General features: G+C 43.0%; 1 pseudogene; it reads right to left on the bottom strand.

Annotated features, from left to right (window-relative positions):
• Nucleotides 1–17,670: 17,670 nt before the first annotated feature.
• Nucleotides 17,671–18,469, bottom strand: LOC119288737 (annotated as a pseudogene).
• Nucleotides 18,470–18,671: the final 202 nt, after the last annotated feature.

Genomic DNA, 18,671 nt, shown 5'->3' with positions numbered 1-18,671 from the left:
GGATTGACACCCTCTGGTCATTCCTTAGGATTCAGTCCTATAGGAACTTCTAAGTTCATCTTCTAGTGCGACACCGTCTTCGGAGAAGAGGGTGTACAAGTGGAGGTCCGATCTTCACAGTGTAGGATCGATAATGGATGGGGGTAACTAGCAGCAAGCAGCCAAAAAACAGAAAATAAGAGATTATGACCCAACGAGGAGTATGCGCACCGAAGCTTGCAATCCAAACATTCGCCGATCCGCAACCCGCGATACTACCCCACACAACCACGCTCAAATCGTGGAGCACGGGATAGGTGCAATCCACAAGCGAAACCATGAACTCTAACCCACACAACTATAGGAGATATGCCCTAGAGGCAATAATAAATGGTATTATTTATCTCCGTGTTCATGATTATGTTTATGTTCCATGCTATAACTCCTATGGTTCTCGAGTCTATAATAACACGAGGCTTGGAGGAAGACTCATATGCACGTGTGAAATAATAAACGGCAAAATGTATTCCTAGTCTGGCCTCTAAGACTAGCTCAAGTGTTGCATGATGGTTCTACTTTCCTGATCATGGGCATGACTATGCCAGCAACTTTGAGGACACAATGTTAGTAGAACACTTGTGGTTTGATGTCGCTTGAAGCTACATCGGTATTTCCCCAAAGAGGAAGGGATGATGCATCACAGCGGCGGTAGGTATTTCCCTTAGATATGAAACCAAGGTTATCGAACCAGTAGGAGAACCAAGAAACACAACGTAAACAACCCATTCACACAAATAACAAATACTCACAACCCTACGTGTTAAAGGGGTTGTCAATCCCTTTTAGGTAACGGTGCCAGAAATTGGTGCATGGGCGGGAGAAAGTTGTAATAGATTGAATAAATAGATCGCAAATAAAATAAAGTGCAGCAAAGTATTTTTGGGTTTTTGGTCTAGTAGATCTGAAAATAAACGCAAAGGAAAAGTAGATCGCAAAGGCAAATAATATGAGAAAGAGACCTGGGGGCCGTAGGTTTCACTAGTGGCTTCTCTCGAGAAAAATAGCAAACGGTGGATGAACAAATTACTGTTGGGCAATTGATAGAACTTCAAATACTCATGATGATATCCAGGCAATGATCATTACATAGGCATCACGTCCAAGATTAGTAGACCGACTCCTGCCTGCATCTACTACTATTACTCCACACATCGATCGCTATCCAGGATGCATCTAGTGTATTAAGTTCATGGAGAAACGGAGTAATGCAATAAGAACGATGAAATGATGTAGACAAGATCTATCTATGTAGAGATAGACCCCGTCATTTTATCCTTAGTAGCAACGATACATACATGTCGGTTCCCCTTCTGTCACTAGGATCAAGCACTGTAAGATCGAACCCACTACAAAGCACCTCTTCCCATTGCAAGATAAATAGATCAAGTTGGCCAAACAAAACCCAAATATCGGAGAAGAAATACAAGGCTGTAAGCAATCATGCATAAAAGAGATCAAAGAAACTCAAATACTTTCATGGATATAAAAAGAGATAGATCTGATCATAAACTCAAAGTTCATCAGATCCCAACAAACACATCGCAAAAGGGTTACATCATACGGATCTCCAAGAGACCATTGTATTGAGAATCAAGAGAGACAGAGGAAGCCATCTAGCTACTAACTACAGACCTTTAGGTCTACAAAGAACTACTCACGCATCATCGGAGAGGCACCAATGGAGGTTGTGAACCCCATCCAAGATGGTGTCTAGATTGGATCTGGTGGTTCTGGACTCTGCGACGGCAGGATCAATATTCGTCACCGGTTGCCGCGCCGCCAGACCTCCACGCCACGCACCCCTCTCCCTCTTCTCCGTTTCCTTCCCCTATGTTTCTCTCTCACACACAAGGACTCCCTCTCCCCTTCTTCTTCAGGAGTAGCCATGGCCAACGACTAACGCCGCCTCGCCCGGATCAGGCCGGAATCTACCTCCTGCAGTCGGATCCACGCCATCCCGACCTCGCCGGCCTTCCTCCCCGTCTTCATCGCGATCCATCACCGGGCTCAAAGACAATCCCATTATCTAGCAGCAACCACTGCCACCGCCAGCAGCAGCAGCAGCAACAGGCGCGACCGAGATCGGCGGAGACGGGGGAGCACACGCTCCCCGACTTCTGCCTCCACCCCATCTGCGCGCACGTTCGCCATCGCAGCGCCAGCGGCTACCGTGCCCCGGAGGTGCTGGACACATAGCGGCCCATGCTGAAGGCAAACGTCTACTCCCTGGGAGTGCTCCTACTGGAGCTCCTCACCTGCAAGTCCCCGACACAGGCATCCATGCAGGATGGTGTCGGTGGCGCGCTCAACCTACCGTACATCATTGGTGCAGTCGATGGTGCGCGAGGAGTGGACGACTGAGGTGTTTTACATGGAGCTCGTGCGGTTGGGTGCCATCATGATGAGGAGATGGTCGCGCTGCTGCAGGAAGCCGCAGAGCTATGGGCATAGAGGCAACAACTTGAAATTCCATGGTTTGCACACAGCAGCACAACGCCACGGTCTGCATGCGGCATGACCAGCTCCACTCAGGATTAAATTATGTAGTTGTATACGATACTCCCTTTTGTTCAGGTTTCCATGATTTTTTCAGTTGAATTTAGTTGCAGATTCATTCAACTCATCTCCATTGCCACACACAGAAAGGCTTTGATTTTTATTTTTCTTCCGTTTAGTTCAGATTTTCATTATTCCAATTTTGATTTTGGTTCAGTTTTGGTCAGGTTTTCATTGTTTTTTAGTTGAATTCAGTTACAGATTCATCCAACTCATCTCCATTTTCATGCATAGAAAGGCTTAGATTTGATGTTGGGTCAGTTTAGTTCAGATTTTCATTATTTTTCAGCTGGGTTCAGTTTCACATTCATCCAACTCATCTGTGAACACAATGATCAAGTGTCTCTCTGCTTGGTGAGGTAACTTGGGCAGTACTGTTTGAGATCGTTGGTGAGGGACTACTACGGTGAGCTCGGGCAGAGCAAAGATGCCGGCAGGGTGAGATCAAGAACAGGAATTGAATGGTATGGCTCAATACTATTGGGCTTGGCATTATTTTTCCAGCGAATTGTGTGTTTCTCTGAGATGAATTAAGTGCACCAAATATATGCATTAGAATTATTGCAATCTTTATCGTTATCCACTAGTCAAAAAATTGATGTTCAAAATTGTCTTCCGAGAGTAGTTTAAGTTGGTACAAGTTTCAGGCACCAAATACACAAGAATTATACTCCCTCTGTATCATAATAGATGTCATTCTAGCAGTTCAACTCATGGTACAGAGGGAGTCTTTGCTAAATGAGAGGCATAAGCATGATCAGTTAAGCTGATTCAGTTTTATGCTTAGAAACTAAATCACCTTCCACTCATTATTAGTGGTAATGGTTGTCTCCGTGTTTTTGTCTTATCAAATATGTGCCTAGGCCTCTATGTTAACCAATTCCAAAAGCATGCCTAAAAAAAATCTTGCTTGGACTTTTGAAGTTGTTCCCAGTGGAATGCTAGTTATAGATGTGATGCGCCGAGCTCCCGCAGCCGCAACAGAGGAGCCGGAACTTGCAGCAACATCTACGACACCCTCCCAATGACCTGCAGGTAGGCCATGTCGTAGAAGATGGCCTCACGACAACCACCAGGTATGCCCCTCTACTCCTTGCCCTTCACGCTGGAATCAACAAGGCCACATAATCTTCAGTGTTTCACAATTATGGTCTGCTTCATGTTCTCTGACTAGGTTGTAATATGATAATTATTTATACGTAGAAATAATGAGTTTTTTAGGGAATGTTGATGATTTCTGCAAGAGATTATGTTTCTACTTAATCATCAAACAAGGTGTTCGCTGGATGCAAGTATAACCTATCAAGTAAGGTGTTTGTGTAGTAGGTTACATCTTAAACATTTTTTCTGGTGAACTATTATCTACTCGAGGATAAATTATGGCTAACATGCATTTAATGATACTGTTGTTCGAAGGTGTATTCAAATGGCAATATAAGTTATGGCTATAATGCTGCCAACGGCTACTACGGCGTCTTTGTGGCTTCCTGAATATTGAACAACAAGTTAGTGAAACAACAGTGAAAGGTTTTCTAAGATAATCCTATATCTCTAGAACTAAAAACCAATTAATAATGTTGAATGGTATTACTAACTCTATATTTTGTTTGTCCTGCAGAAATTTAGCTCCTTCTGAGGTGTTTCCCAGAGCATGCTGTTGAACATGGAGGGTTAGAGCTAAGAAATACTTGCAGGCTGCCAATGTATTAATGGTTGGGCTTTTTTGGATTTGTCATGTTTAGATGTTTGCTAGGGTAACCATAGCGGCTTCATTGCATCATACCCGAAAGTGAGATCTTTGGGACGGTGCCAGGTGCTACTAGACCAGTAGATACAATTAATGATTATCTGTCCAGGCGGCTCTCACATCATCCTGTGCTAGCTCCTCGACTTGGACAACAACAATTTTTTATCAAGTCTACTCAGCCATCGCCATGTGATTGTTAGTAAATCAAGCATTCTTTTCAAGAATATTGTTCCAAGTACGTGAGAATAATGTCTCGGGTTCAAGAAAATAGTAATTATCCATGTCAATTTTGAAAATATAAGATGCGTCTTTGGATAATAATTGCTCAAGGTAGCTGAATAAAACTTGCAATCACCATAACTCAGTCTCGATGTGCAACTTTTAGATGGAGTGAATAGTTTGTTACTTATTGGAGTAGCCATTTTCACTTACATAGTAGAAAGTAAGTGGAATGTGAAATCAACTGTTAAATCTGCTTTGTGTGCTTCTACTAAAGATCGTAAGTGAGAGATATTTCTACCTTGGGTCCATGCTTGAACCCCTTCTTTTTCTTCCTAATTTGGACAGAACTATCCAAGCTCTTCAAACGCCCATAAATCCTCCTCTCTCGTCTGAAGATTGCAAGGAATCCTTAGTTGTTATACCCTAACCTCCCTATGTAATTCTTGGGTTCTCTATGCTAGCTGTGCGTCCTGTTAGTGGTGCTGCATGGATCGCGAGGGAGGATGATCGAGAGTTCCTGTGGTGGAGGGTGGAATTGCTCTAGCGGGAGAAGGGCAGATGTATCTTGCATTACTGCTGGGACGTCGCGGGTGTGTCTCACATCACAGCCATGGTGGGGTTGTTTACACACAATTGGCAGTCCTTCCTAAAACTTGGGGGCTACATATGGGTGAGTGAGATTTTTTTCATCCCATTGCAACGCAGGGGCATCTTTGCTAGTGATTATAAAACATCCAAGATTGATAATATAACAGCATGGAACAATCAAAAATTAATACGTTGGAGACGTATCAGCATCCCAAAGCTTAACTCCTACTCGTCCTCGAGTAGGTAAGTGATAAAAACAGAATTTTTGATGTGGAATGCTGCCTAACATGTCATATCATATTCTTTTCTTTATAGCATGGAAATTTGGACTTTTATATTGTTCAAAGCAATAGTCTAGTTTTGACATGATAATTTAAATACTCAAGCATATCAACAAGCAACCATGTCTTTCAAAATATCAACGCTAAAATAAGCTATCCCTAGCCCGTCATGCTCAACCATTGATCCATTCATGAAACACACTCGCATAGTAGCTACACCCAATACTCAAGTACGATCATATTGCCTCCTAGTTGGTGCTTTTATAAGAGAATGTGGAGAATTAAATTCAAAATAAAAATTGCATAAAATAAAAGAAAGGCCCTTCGCAGAGGGAAGCGGGGATTTGTAGAGGTGGCAGAGCTCAAAGCGAAAAACTTAGAGATAAAAATATTTTGCGAGGTGTATCCATCCCACCAACGAAAACGACTTAGAGTTCCCAATACTTTCCATGCTTAGATATATCATAGGCGGTTCCTAAACAGAAAATAAAGTTTATTCCTTTTTCCACCATACTTTCACTTTCCATGGCTAGCTGTATCCACGGTTGCCCTCCATACCAACACTTTCCAAGGGATTTATTATTTGACAACATAAAGTAAATTCATTTTTTCATTTTGGGACTGGGCATCCCTAATACCTTTGCCTTACTCTCGTGCAATGACAAGTGAATAAACACTCATCGTGAGAATAACACATCTAGCATGGAAAATATTAGCCACCCCTCACCGCTCCACGAGCGAAACGAACACACAAAAGAGAAGTTTATTTTGAAAATTAGAGATGGCACATGCAAATTTGCTTAGAACGGCAAAAGAATACCGCATATAGGTAGATATAGTGGACTCATGTGGCAAAACTAGTTTAAAGGATTTGGATGCACAAGTAGAGATCATACTTAGTGGAAAATGAAGCCTAGCAAAAGATTGAGAAGCGACCAACCAAGAAACGGATAATCTCATAAGCAAGCATTAAGCATAATTAACAGTGAATAGTGCACCACAAGTAGGATATAATTTCATTGCATGACTATTGATTTTCGTGCTTGCATAGGGAATCACAAACCTTAATACCAATATTCTTACTAAAGCATAATTACTCATCGAGATGACTCACATATCACATCATCATATCTCAAAACTATTACTAAGAATCAAGTTTACTTTGTCCAATGATCTTCATGAAAGTTTTTATTATATCCTTCTTGGATATCTATCACTTTGGGACTAATTTTCTTGTGTTGCTTTTCATAAGCTCAAACAAATATAACTGAAGATCATGAGCATAATATTTGTTTCTTCCCAAATTAATTTAAGTGAAGCAACAGAGAATTTCTTGAAAATTTTACTAACTCCCAAATATATCTAAGTGAAGTAAGAGAGCATTTCTTCAAAAATACTAAAGCACACCGTGCTCAAAAAGATATAAGTGAAGCACTAGAGCAAGTCCATAGCTCATAAAAGATTTAAGTGAAGCAAAGAGAGCAATTCTAACAAGTCATGACATAATTTTGGTTCTCTCAAATAGGTGTGTCCAGAAAGGGATCAAGACTTAAAACACAAAATAAAACAAGCAAAGACTCATATCATACAAGACGCTCCAAGAAAAACACATATTATGTGACGAATAAAAATATAGCTTCGAGTAAAATACCGATGGGCGTTAGAAGAGAGAGGAAATGCCACTCGAGGGCATCCCCAAGCTTAGTTGGTTGCTCATTTTTGGATAATAGCTTGGGATGCCGGGGCATCCCCAAGCTTAGGCTCTTCTACTCCTTATTCCTTCATCCATTGTAAGATAACCCAAAACTTGAAAACTTCAATCACACAAAACTCAACAAAACCTTTGTGAGATCCGTTAGTATAAGAAAATAATAAATCACTACTATAAGTGTTGTATCAAACCAATTCATATTTTGTTCTTGCATTATATCTACTGTATTCCAACTTTTCTATGGAAAAAACTCATCAAATAAAACCATAGAGCCATGAAAATAAGCACACAACTTAAAGAAAAAAGAATAGTCTGTAGCAATCTGGCTATTTTGGATACTTCTGTAGCACCAAAAATTCTAAAAAAATTAGGACGACCTGAGAAATTGGTATATTGATCTACTGCAAGTGGAATGGGTATTTTATCGCTCTCTGGTAAAAAATGATAATTATTTTCATGAGCACAAAAGTTTTTGTTTTTTCAGCAAGATCAAATAACTATCACCCAAGAAGATCCTAAAGGCTTTACTTGGCACAAACACTAATTAAAACATAAAAAAAACACAATCATAATAGTAGCATAATTTTGCTAACACTAAAAAACAGGAAGCAAAAAAGCAAAATAAATTTTATTCATTGGATTGCCTCCCAACAAGCGTTATCGTTTTGTTTTATTTGTCCAATTTTTGAATCAAACACTTAGAATCCTTCCAAGATTTAGCATAAAGATCTTCAATAACAACACTCCTAGGAATAAATTCAAAGATTTCATTCTTGGAAAAAGGATCTCTTATCATTTCAACAAAATCCGGGTGAATACCAATCATCTTAAGATCTTCTTTATTACTATTATTAGAAGTTGCACCCTTGTTCTTGGTAGCTTTGCCAATATTTACGGGAGTTTTTCGATAGTTTTAGCGGAAGCGAAAGCCGTGCTTAGATTACTAAAAATTTCTTCTAGTTTATTGATCTGAGACGGGCTTTCTTCTATTCTTTCATGGATTACGGTACCCTTTTCTTTTAAAAACTTAAAAATATCTCCCGCTTTTGACCCAATATTGGTGGCAAAATTATGCATCTTTTTATCTACAATTTCCATATGATCTTCGGTGAGCATTTTCTTTTCAATAGCATCTAGTCTTTCCATAACATGCTCAAGAGTCAAAGTTGTTTCATTAATCATGAGAGGTGGTGAGCCCACTAAATTTCACATAGCATTAAAAGCATCAAGAGAAGGACACATCAAGAAATTTCCACTGGTAATTGTATCAAGGACGAATCTATACGGAGTGGTGATGCCAACATAAAAACAACGAAGAAGAACAACGGTGGATTGCTTACAGGTAAATCTATTATGAGCATTGTAAATTCTATACCAAGCATCTTTTAAATTTTCTCCTCCCCTTTGTTTAAAGTTGAGAACCTCGTTCTCGGGAGTGCAAGAAATAGAGGAAGAACTATCCATAATGATAACAACGGCAAACAAGATTGCACACAAAAACAGATCCGGCAAGAAAACGGCGAACGGAAAAGAGGGGCGAATAAAACGGAAATTTTTTGTGAAGTGGGGGAGAGTAAAACGAGAGGAAAAAGGAAAATAATGTAAATTGCAAGGAGATGAGATTTGTGATTAGGAACCTGGTATATGTTGAAGATCTTCCCGGGCAACGACGCCAGAAATTCCTTTTGATGTCGCTTGAAGCTACATCGGTATTTCCCCAAAGAGGAAGGGATGATGCAGCATAGAGGCGGTATGTATTTCCCTCAGATATGAAACCAAGGTTACCAAACCAGTAGGAGAACCAACCAACACAACGTAAACAGCCCCTGCACACAAATAACAAATACTCGCAACCCGACGTGTTAAAGGGGTTGTCAATCCCTTCCGGGTAACGGTGCCAGAAATTGGTGCGTGGACGGGAGAAAGTTGCAATAGATTGAATAAATAGATCGCAAATAAAATAAAGTTCAGCAAAGTATTTTTGGGTTTTGGTTTAGTAGATCTGAAAATAAACGCAAAGGAAAAGTAGATCGCAAAGGCAAATAATATGAGAAAGAGACCCGGGGGGCGTAGGTTTCACTAGTGGCTTCTCTCGAGAAATATAGCAAACGGTGGGTGAACAAATTACTGTTGGGCAATTGATAGAACTTCACATACTCATGACAATATCCAGGCAATGATCATTACATAGGCATCACGTCCAAGATTAGTAGACCGACTCCTGCCTGCATCTACTAATATTACTCCACACATCGACCGCTATCCAGCATGCATCTAGTGTATTAAGTTCAGGGAGAAATGGAGTAATGCAATAAGAATGATGACATGATGTAGACAAGATCTATCTATGTAGAGATAGACCCCATCATTTTATCCTTAGTAGCAACGATACATACGTGTTGGTTCCCCTTCTGTCACTGGGATCAAGCACCGTAAGATCGAACCCACTACAAAGCACCTCTTCCCATTGCAAGATAAATAGATCAAGTTGGCCAAACAAAACCCAAATATCAGAGAAGAAATACGAGGCTGTAAGCAATCATGCATAAAAGATATCAAAGAAACTCAAATACTTTCATGGATATAAAAAGAGATAGATCTGATCATAAACTCAAAGTTCATCAGATCCCAACAAACACACCGCAAAAGGGTTACATCATATGGATCTCCAAGAGACCATTGTATTGAGAATCAAGAGAGAGGGCGAGAGAGAGAGAGAGAGGAAGCCATCTAGCTACTAACTACGAACCCATAGGTCTAGAAAGAACTACTCACGCATCATCAGAGGCACCATTGGAGGTGGTGAACCCCATCCGAGATGGTGTCTAGATTGGATATGGTGGTTCTGGACTCTGCGGCAGCTGGATCAATATTTCATCGACTCCCCTAGGGTTTTGGGAATATTGGGGTATTTATGGAGCAAAGATGCGGTCCGGGGGGCACCCGAGGTGGGCACAACCCACCAGGGCGCGCCTGGGCTAGCGCGCCCTAGTGGGTTGTGCTCCCCTCGAGGCACCCCCCATGCGCAGCCAGGGCCCATTATGTTCCTTCTGGTCCATAAAAAATCACCATAAAGTTTTGTGGCATTTGGACTCCGTTTGATATTGATTTTCTGTGATGTAAAAAACATGGGGAAAACAGCAACTGGCACTTGGCACTATGTCAATAGGTTAGTACCAAAAATGATATAAAATAACTATAAAATTATTATAAAACATCCAAGATTGATAATATAACAACATGGAACAATCAAAAATTATAGATACATTGGAGACGTATCATGGTTGAATCAACCCGTTTGATGTTATGCTATGACATACCTTCATCACAAGTTAATGGTTAATAACACAGAGGAAGTTTACGTTTGCATAATTCCTTAGACCATGAGAGTATCGAGTTTATTCATGCTTGCTCCATGAACTTTGGGGCAGGATTCGTCGTGTCGGGCTAATTCATTATGGGAAAAAGGGGGAAGGGAGTCACCTAACCTATGCGAAGGGAAGGAAGTCGTGGGCTGAGCTGGAGTTCACTTTTCCCGTTTGTTAAACGTCATCCGAAAATGGGTGGCTATTACGGTGGCTTACGGGTTCATGGAAAAGTATGTCAAGTAACTTGATAGCTCAAGATTGGGATTTGCTCCTCTATCGATGGAAAGATATCTCTGGGCCCTCTCAGTGTTACAGTATCCATCATTGTCTGGCCAGACACATTGTGATTTGATCACAGGGATGTCAGAACACATGCACGAGAAAAGAGAACAATACTGGTAACGAGGTAACTGCACTACTGCAGGATGCTGCTAATGCGACACTACGATCAGAGACCCTTCGACGAAACTGTGTGCGATGCCATAATCGCAAACGGTGGTGTAAAAAAACCTTCAGAAAATGTGCAAAACGTTTGCGATGGCGGAGTCATCAAACATGGTTCAGATTTTAGTTGTGTGTGCGATGTAGGGCATACAATTCAGTTCAATTAACTATTTGCGATGAGGACGAACAAAAGAAATGGGCAGCCAGATGGAGGTGTGTGCGATATACAGCATACGGTTCACTCGGATGAACTGTTTGTGATCAGGCAACACAAAAGAAACGGTCAGCCAGATGAAGGTGTGTGCGATATACAGCATGTGGTTCACTCGGATGAACTGTTTGCGTTGAGATATGAGAACAGAAATGGTTCAACTTAACAAGATGTGTGTGATACGCGACAAACAGGTATGTAATCAGAAATGTGTGTGAAGACCGATAATAACACAGACGGTTGCTGCTAATAAGACGTGTGTATTGTGCGATGGGATTGCATACAGAACAACACACACACACACACACACACACACACACACACACACACACACACACACACACACACACACGTATAAGGACATCCTTGCATAACCAAATTAAACATCCACTTACATAGGTGGCTACTACAACCATGGTATTTCTATTTCGCGTAACAGAATATTATTCGGTTACCCTACTTGAACTGATGGTTTTAGGAGGTTATACTGATGATTTTCATCTCGTTGAACTGATCGTATTTTCGTTGAAATTGGGCGTGTAATATATCGTTGAAAAGCTCTTAACATCTACATTACAGTATTTTCTGCAAAATCATTACGGTTTAAGAGCAGTTTCGAAAAAACATTTTTTTCAAAACCGAAAATGCGAATCGTATTTTGGATTTAATTCTCAAACGGTTTATCGAAATTGAGCAAATAAGATGGCGTTGGAAAGCTGGTAAAAATCCACATCTTCCATATATGTATTGTTTTTTCAAATTATATACAATTTAAAAGTACTTTGAAAAACGATGAAATTCTGGGCGAAACATATTTTCACGTTTTTTTTGCAAACGGTTTGTCGGATTGATGCAAATGATATGGCGTTGGAAAGCTATGGAAAATGCGCAACTTTTTCATATAGAAATGTTTTTATAATTCCTTACGGTTTAAACTCAAATTTAAATATGGTCAAATTCGATTATGAATGCGATTTTTTTAAGTTTGTCGAAATGGGGCAAATAATATATTGTTGGAAAGATATCGAAAATGTGAAACTTAGTCATGTTGAACGTTTTCTCAAATTCATAATCGTTGAAGAGTAATTTTGAATATGGTGAGACGGATCCTGCAGTTTTCCTGTCTGAAAAACAGAGTAGTTGTACTGATCGATGTGTGTGTCTGTACTGATTTATTTTTCATTGAGTAATTTTGAATGGTTCTAGAAAAAGAGTACTTGAACTGATGTCTGTATGGGGTTGTACTGAGCGTGTTTTCACAGACACTTTACTCTATTTTTTTTACTGAAAATTGTTCCATCATTTGTTCGCAAATGATAGTACGAACTAAGATATGTGCGGGTTTGTACTGACCATTTGTTTCATCATTTGTTTGCAAATGATAGTACGAACAGAGCTTTGTTCATTTTTGTACTGAGCATTCTCGTCACAGTGTCAAGATCTCCAAGTTTATGTTGTTTTGTTCTGTGAGCTTCCGCAAAATTTTATTGGTAAATCACTCATGTTCTTCTTTTTTATTTGCTAAATTTTTTGTCCTCTGAACTTATGACCTCTGGAGTTTGTACTGATATGAATCTTTTTGCTAAACCGCTGCAAATTTTTGTGTATTGCATCACTATATAACTTAGAACCAAATTGTCTTTTAACATATATTTGAACTTTTTTCTATATGTACATTGAATTGGGGGAAGAGTAGCAATAGTTATATATACTTTCTGGATAGTAATACCTGAACTTGGTAAATTGAAGAATGTACTCTGGACGGTAATACATGCCCTCTCGAGTTTGTACGGATGTGAATCCTTTTGAACTTGCTTTTGGACGGTAATACATGTCCACTCGAGTTTGTACTGATGTGAGTCCTTTCGAACTTGCGTGGTTTATTTTTCAAACTTGCCTGGAAGTAATGCAAGAACTTTCCGTGTACAAGATTTTTTGTATATAGTTGTTTATCAACCAAAACAGACAGTAGGGTTGAGAGAGCATTACAGGAAGGAAACAGAATTAATTTTTGTCTACTTTTGGTTTGCACCTGAGATAAAATGAATCATACCAAATACTGACAAAAAATCATACATTTTCCTCATGAAACCAAACTTCTAAACTTTCCTACAATAATTCTTTGAATTTGCACACACAGCTTAATTGAACTTTTCAACATTGGATCCCCTAATTACACATGCTAGTCAGTTTATACGAACTAGTTCTGCTTGGACTGATGTCCACGTTCCACCTGGACGGCTGCCAGTCACCATGGTGGACGAGCTCGTGGCCAAGTGCGGCCAAGGAGACCATCGGGGGACTGTAGGTGCTTCTGCTTATTCTCAACAACGAATCCACACAAGGTGGAGGTGATTAGGGGAAGCATGGTTCGCGGGTGACCTTCATCTTGCCGCCGGATACGGGCTGTTCGCGCTCGTGGACACCGTCGACCGGACGCGAGGCAGCACCGCCGGATAGAGCCTGACATGCACACAACCCAATCCAATCCTGTCATATAACAAGGAACAAACAATAATTTATATTTTGTGAATAATTTATATTTTGTTAATAATTTATATTTTGTTAATTTCTGAAGGCATCTGTACAACATATTAGAACTTCAGAGGTATTTTTCATACAAATTGTGTCCATGCTATATGTTTGAATAAATTGAGAGAGAGAGAGTATTATGTACTAAATTCGTGTGGAGAGCAGAGCAGCTGCTCGTCTAGGATGGGCTGCCCCGGAGCAAAGCTCGCTCTCCCGCTGTTTGGATGACTTAACTTGGACGGCACCCAGTGCTCGACATGGACGGCGCCTAGCGCTCGACTTGGACGGAGGAGTTGCTGCGCTTGGGAGGCTCCTCGCGTGTATGGTTCATCTTGTTGGGCTGCCAAAATACACACAAAAAATCACATCAGAGCAAATCATCATAAACCTTTTTACAAAACTGCTTGCGAAATCCTGGTTTAGTGAATTTACTATATCATCTACTGCCGAACTGTTTATTTAACACAAATAGAACTTTTTTATAACACACACTGATATAGCATACAACATATCATAACATCACTTCTCCTAACTGCACTATGATCTATCCATTCAAGAGAGTTTGAACTTGCTAGCATCATCTCCTAACTGCAGCCATCCCATTAACTTTTACAGAACAATTCTTAATATGGAGCAAATAACAATAGGAAGGAGGCCTCCACCATGCACATACAACATCAACATGACAGTTCACTGCCCTTGTGAGCCTCCAAAGCAAATGTGTTACATCTAGGTGATATCTCTGTACTTATAAAGTTTTTGAAGCTGAACTATAGCAAATGTTTATAGTCCACATAAAATTTTAAATACGTGTACTGCTCCACAGCAAATGTTTTATAGTCAACATGTGCATAAAAGTTAGCTATTATTTAACAACAAAGAAACATCACAAAAGATTATTTCAGTTCTTCTAGGCATATCAACAAACAGCTTGTGAGCAACAGGAATAGAATAAGTTCTCCCATGCAAACTGAAGAAGTTCTCCAAGCATAAGAATAAACAACTAGACTCCCGTCCTGGACCCTTAAAGATGAAATATGCAGATGCATGCTTTTACTAGAATGAAGTTATCCACATTTTTGCATACTTGGCGCACCGGAGAACCTGCACTGCTCGATTGTTCGAGAGAGGACTGAGGGCAGCACATTCCTGTGGGTCTTTTTTGGAGTAGTCACTCTAAAGAACAAGTAAACAAATGCACAGTAAAATGGCAGCATTACACATACTCAAGAACTAACAGATTATTGGAAAACGCTACCAAAATTCTATTTCATGCAAATTTTGTGTCTACTTCTTTGGATATCCGCAAGAACCATGTCATACACCAACCAAAGATATTCGAAACGAGACCAATCAAATCACACAGACAACCCGCAATCATCAACTAAAGTTGTGTTATTCAGTTACTCTGACCAAGTTTGGTTTTCTTCAGAAAATGGATGAAAATTAGCATCGACTTTGCCATATATATTTTTAGCATGTATGGGGACAGAAAGGTGATGAGAAGATGGAGCTTCTCACGGTGGAGAAAAACTACCATCGGGGGTGGTAGGAAGACGTACTTGGGGAGGCTGTCGATGGTGCAACGTGGTCCCCAGCGAGTCGTCCCAGGCGGCTCTCACCGTCTCAAACTGGAAAAAGACCGAAGGCGATGGAGTAGGACGGACGCCGGCTACCGGATCGTTGAAGGTCTGATTCAAGAGCAACAACAGTTCAATTCAAAATAAATAGGAAGTTTATGAATTTTGTGCTAAGCAAGCATACACATCAGCACATGGAATGCCTTGGTGAAATGCACTCACCCAGTCCCCAAAATCAAAAAAGAAAACTACAGAGGCGGAAGAAAACAAGAGAAGATTTTGAGTTCTGACCATTGCTTTTGTTGAACGCCCCCTTGTTGAACGGCATTGATTGGAAGTGGTGAACGGACTAGGGTAGCGGCTGTGAACGACCTGGGGCGGCATCGCAGTGCGAGGGGGGCTCGGGAAACACATCAAGGTGGAAGGTCGGCTAGAGCAGCGTGGCGCGGTGGGACGCCGGCTGGAGTATCGCGACGGCGAGGTAGGGCCAAACAGCGTAGCCGAGGAAGGTAGGCGGCGCGGTGGAGGTGGCCTGGTAGTGCGGCGGCCTTGGCCTGGTGGCACAACGGAGGCGGCCGGGCGACGCGGCGGCCGGGGCCTGGGGTCGTAGCTGAGGTAGCAATGCGGCGCGGCGGGGGGGGCCTGGGGCACAGCGACCGGGGCCTGGGGGCGCGGCGGAGGTGGCCTAGAGACGCGGCGGCACGAGGTGCAGCGAGGGATTGGGGATCAAGGAGGTCGGGGACGACTGCGGTCGGGCCGGGGTGTTTTTTTTGGGGCTTCTTCTGGGGTTCCGGAACATGGATCGGACCTATATAGAGCGCCAGGGTAATAGAATATTATTCTATTACCAGTAAGAGAATAATATTTTGTTACCATCGGTCCCTATAAGGTTACGACGCGCAGACCACAAAACTCCCTGGCACGTCCCCAACCTAACCCGCCTCCTAGCCACGCGCTGCCGCTGGCCGTCCGCCCGCCCCACCCTACCCACGCGCTGCTGCCGCCGTCCGACCGCCCCACCCTACACACGCACCTCCGTCGCGAACCCCGCTGCCTCCTCAATCGCACGCCGATGCCCTCTCCCTCCGCTCCGGCTGCCGCCTTCTCCCTGCGCTCCGGCCTGTAGCAACGGCCTTCTCTCTCCTAGCCCTCCGGCCTTCTCTCTCCAAACGCTCTGGCCTTCTCTCTCCCAGCGCTCCGGCCTTCTCTCTTCCAGCGCTCCGGCCCTCTCTCTCCCAGCGCTCCGACCCTCTCCCTTCCCGCGCTCCGGCCTCCTCCCTCTCCCGAGCTCCGGCCTCCTCTCTTCCCACGCTCAGTCCAAGGGTGGTGAAGATGCAGTCTTGGGTGTGTAGATGATGCAGTGTGTGTCAGGTTGTGTGTGCGTGCATGCTAATTGGTGGTTGTTGTGTGTGTGCAGGGTACGTCCAACAATAATGAATAGGCGGCAAGTGTACTGGTGAGCAGCAGGACGGAGGCATGAGGCAGTTGAGTAGGTATGTGCGGTGAGCAGCTACTGAACTGATTCTGACACTGGAATATTAGTCCCACACAGCCTCTCATGACCTTGTCATTGTCTCTGAACCTGGTGGTCTTCGTGGCCTTGCTTGAACTTTCATGGCTCAGGCCGTTCATTACCTCCACCCCGAGGTCGTTCGACGATGCAGTGCTCAAGCTGTTGACCCTTACCACCACAAGTTGTTCACCTCTGCCACACGAGGCAGTGCTACGACCCAGCAATCAGGCGGTTCACCTCTGCCACCACAAACCGTTCATCTCAGCCATAGGAGGTCGATGCAGCACTAAGGATGTTGTGTTCTTTTTCAGTACATGTTTTGTGTGCTTATCAGTTAACCAACTTAACAATTATATGTCCAATTTCCCCTTGGTTTACATGTTCTTCCTATAGCACAACAGGTGTTGTGTGTCATGCCTTAATAAGCATTTGATAAAACCTTGTATGGATCGAAACGAGCATATGTTATGTTCTATTCTTGTAAATGAAGCTCCTTCTGTTTTGTTTGAAGTTACTTGGCATAAAAAATTGTACATGTTCTACCATAAAAAACATATATAAAATGTCTTGATGCATGAAATCTGAAAATACACTCGGTTTAGTTCCTATATTTTATTTCAGTTCAATTTAAAATTCTCGTTCAGTTCAATTCTGCTTTTGTTACACACTTTTATGTCATTATATTTACTCTGCCATAATGGACATGGAGAGATCAGAGAAGGGCGCTGGAGCATGGAAATGGAATTAAGCCCATACTTTTAATTTCTTTGTGTCCTTATAAATACAACAAATCAACAAATCATGGTGATACCTAATCGAATTCAACAAATGAACAAATCAATCAAGGGGCGGTTGACCATTGGTCATCTCTCCTTGTTTTACAGCAAAAGCCTCAGCTTCTTGGTGGGCAGAGGGCTCTGCACCTCCTCCTCGGCCCACCTCTTCATCCCTGCATTCTCCGGCATCGGCAGCAGGTTCAGGTCGAAGTTCCTCAGCACAGCGCAGGAAGCCGACATGGAGACAGACATTGTCATGGACACGGAGGTGCCATCCCAGTAGTGGCTGCACTTGTGCCCTCCGAGCGCCTGCCCGGTCGTGAAGCCCCGCCCGCAGACGGTGCACTGATGTAGGCCGCCGCTGCTCCCGCCCGAGGACGCCGCCATGCTCATCTCCGACCCACCGCCTGCGGACGCCTGTGTGGTGATGTAGCGCTCTCTGGTGGGCGGCGGCTTGCAGTGGCTGGACTTATGCCCATCGAGCGCCTAGTACGACGCGAACGCCTTCCCGCAGACTGCGCAGCTGAACCGCGTCTCCTGAGCCGGCGCGTGGGACGGGTTCCACGCGCTCGCGTGCTGCTCCTTGCTGGTGGCGGCGAGCACGGCAAGGCAGATGGCGAGGTAGTCGTCCTTGTTTAGCGCCAGCGTGGCGGTAGGAACCAGGAAGAGGGAGGGAGAGGTCGGTCTGGTCCGCCACCATCCCACGGAACGTCACCTGCTCGCGCCACGGCGGCACACGCTCCGCCGCCCGCGAGGCCGCCGCGCCGGACATGGAGTCGGCGCCCGCGAAGGCCCTCAGGGCAAGCAGCTCGAGCTCCTCGACGGCGGCGGTGGCTATGGCGACTATGCTGCGGGGATGAAAATGCCATGAGTCTGGTAACACAAGTCCAAACTGAGCCATGAGTCCGGTAACACAGGTCCAAACTGAGCCATGAGTCCGGTAACACAGGTCCAAACTGAGCCATGAGTCCGGTAACACAGGTCCAAACTGAGAGCATCAGTTCATAAAGAAGATGATCAGTTCGACAAAAATGAGAGCATCAGTCCAACCCCTCGAATTCGCCAGTTCAACAATAGTAACAGAATAATATTATGTTACGCTA

This window comes from Triticum dicoccoides, chromosome 4A (assembly GCF_002162155.2).
Source record: "Triticum dicoccoides isolate Atlit2015 ecotype Zavitan chromosome 4A, WEW_v2.0, whole genome shotgun sequence".
In the NCBI taxonomy this organism is placed as follows: Eukaryota; Viridiplantae; Streptophyta; class Magnoliopsida; order Poales; family Poaceae; genus Triticum; species Triticum dicoccoides.
The sequence above is the reverse complement of the archived record's forward strand: the minus strand, read 5'-3'. Positions and strand labels throughout refer to the sequence as shown.